The following is a 2,319-nucleotide window of genomic DNA, read 5'->3' as shown; positions in this document are numbered from 1 at the left end:
TAACAGATGGCCTGCTGTTTAATGGGTCGATTCTTCGGAAAGCGAGTGACTAATGTTGCCAGCACACTGCGTCGTGCCTTTGAGAGTAAATGCTTATGGGGAGTAGAAAGCTATCCACAGTTTTAACCAAGGTTACGCGCAGAATTCGTCAATGCGGAACGATTCTTCGCTAAAAAGGAAGCCGGCACGATGTCTTCGTGCACAGGGTGAAGACTGGCTGCACATAATTCTAGCGACTAACTCAGAAGCGTTAGTACAAAGCCCTGAGTGGAACTTTCGCATGTATGTGCAGTTTAACGTGTCTCAAAGCAATTCCTGGGCTATGACAGACGATGCAATTGACAACTTCGCCTTAATTCTGACAGATTGGGATATTTAAAAGTGCACCTCTACTATAATGAACCCCAGCATTTTTGCGCGTCTCTTGCATTGCATTGCGGCTGCGCGACGAATAATTGAAGCAGCGATCTCTTCGCAAGAGCTGCTAAGCAATGGCTTCATCAGTTGCCAAACTGCCCAAGCGCGCCAATATATTAAAATTTAGCGCGATTACCTTACCGAGGTGTGGCAGAGCGCCATCTGTCACTTTACTTGAAAGGAAAGAGCAAAGTACAAAAGGCACAGCTGGCATGAAATTACACTGCCAGGAGGAAAACTTCTACGCTGCTAACCAAATCATTACGATAAACTCAACAAAGCAGTCCAAGGAAAGTGCTTCGAAACAGGAATAAACGCCCTCGGGGAGAACTGGCTCTGCTTATTGCTTTGCAATTTTCAGGACAGTTTACCTGAAGGCGGTGATCAAGCACCTTTGCGCAGCTTTATTTTTCGCAATCACCGAGGGCCGCATCGATTTGATAAATTCCGTGTACTTGCCCCGCAGGATTCTCGAACTTCGGAACAGAGTGGCAGCAATGTTAAGATTCAGAAAGTATGAACCTAATAAACCGTTAAACCCAATCAAGCAATGACGAAAACTATAAAAATCTCGGTGGCATAGGCATAATGAAGAGAGGATTTCCATGTGAAAGTGACACATAAAAATGTAAGAGCAATCGAAATGCTTGCTCTAGACAATAAACAAAGTGTTTTATCACGTTCAGGGTTGTGCTCAAAGCCCAGATTACGAAAGATAAGAAAGGAGTTTGGCATGTTGCAGGCGAATCTAGCCCAATGCTTAATATCTAATGTGCAATGTCATCGCGGGAGCGAAATGTCACTTTCACTTGCGCGCGGGGTCATTCTGAGCTTGAGTTCATCTAAAAACGCTATGCGTCCTGCAATAAATTCAGGACACTAACAAATACTGGTTACTGTAACCAAGAGCTTCACAGTGCATACACGTCGATGACTCGCTACAGGCCAAACTACGAGTACGCTTGCGGGCGCGCGAAAACACGCGCCCGCGCTTGTGTTTGCCGCGCCTCGTGAGGAATGGCGGTTTGAATCTACAAGACGTGTGCCCACGTTTACAGCGAAGCTATGTGCATCTAGCCCCCGTATGCATGCCCCGCATGTGTTCCCAGGGGGGAGGAGGGGGGGGGGGGTACCCACCATGATAGGTCCGAATCACGGCGCGTGGACAGGACTGCGTGGGCCAATCCCGGAGATAATGCATTACCGGGCCGACCCACGGCGGTGGTGAAGCAGGCTTCAAGCACTCCGCCAACTTCTACAAATAGGTTAATACCTTCGTTTCCAACAATCCACATACACTTGGGTTGTAAGAGAGACACTATATACAGGGTGTTTCAGCGAACATTTTAAAAATGTTTAAAGCTTAAAGCTCTATCTATCTAATGCAATAAAGTATGTGCTGTGAGTTATTATGTTTGGCCACAGTCAATGTTTAGGTGTTTATAGCAGGGTGTCGAACCGAAAAAAACTTCCGGTTCGGTTAAATGCACTCCGATTTCTTTCCGCTTCAGTTCCTGTTCACAAAAATAAAATATTATAAGGGTTCGCAAGCCGGTTTGGCGCAGCCCACTTTATCATGCCACATGGCAATATGCAGCACAGCATCATGGCATTATCCGCATGGCGCATGCAAAAGTCTCATCAAGAGTAGGCAGAAATGTACGCATGAAGAGCACAGATACGGGGCATTTTCATTCACATATATAGAGACAGAGGTAATCAGTAAGAATGCCTATATCAGCGTAAGCTCTGCCTAGCATCCACACTTGTTCCTTTGACAGCAACAAAGTGAGGTAATTTTTGTTTTGCTTCTGGGTTGCCCCGCATGTCATCCCAGGGGGGGGGGGGGGGGGGTAGGTATCCTGGCCGGCTTACGTTAGCAAGGATAAATGCACTGGCGTT

General features: G+C 46.7%; 1 pseudogene; it reads right to left on the bottom strand.

The window, feature by feature from the left end:
- Window positions 1-1,587: 1,587 nt before the first annotated feature.
- Window positions 1,588-1,732, bottom strand: LOC119462938 (U2 spliceosomal RNA; annotated as a pseudogene).
- Window positions 1,733-2,319: the final 587 nt, after the last annotated feature.

The sequence above is a fragment of the Dermacentor silvarum genome, chromosome 8 (assembly GCF_013339745.2).
Source record: "Dermacentor silvarum isolate Dsil-2018 chromosome 8, BIME_Dsil_1.4, whole genome shotgun sequence".
Classification (NCBI taxonomy): domain Eukaryota; kingdom Metazoa; phylum Arthropoda; class Arachnida; order Ixodida; family Ixodidae; genus Dermacentor; species Dermacentor silvarum.
This window is presented reverse-complemented; position numbering and strand designations above follow the sequence as displayed.